Source organism: Piliocolobus tephrosceles, unplaced genomic scaffold (genome assembly GCF_002776525.5).
Source record: "Piliocolobus tephrosceles isolate RC106 unplaced genomic scaffold, ASM277652v3 unscaffolded_19, whole genome shotgun sequence".
NCBI lineage: Eukaryota > Metazoa > Chordata > Mammalia > Primates > Cercopithecidae > Piliocolobus > Piliocolobus tephrosceles.
The window spans coordinates 1,709,387-1,709,606 of record NW_022300975.1 but is presented as its reverse complement, the minus strand read 5'-3'; positions in this window follow the sequence as shown (position 1 = coordinate 1,709,606).

The following is a 220-nucleotide window of genomic DNA, read 5'->3' as shown; positions in this document are numbered from 1 at the left end:
GTCTGTTTTATCAGAGACTAGGATTGCAACCCCTGCTTTTTTTTGTTTTCCATTTGCTTGGTAGATCTCCTCCATCCCTTTATTTTGAGCCTATGTATGTGTCTGCATGTGAGATGGGTCTCCTGAATACAGCAAACTGATGGGTCTTGACTATCCAATTTGCCAGTCTGTGTCTTTTAATTGGACCCTTTAGTCCATTTACATTTAAGATTAATATTGT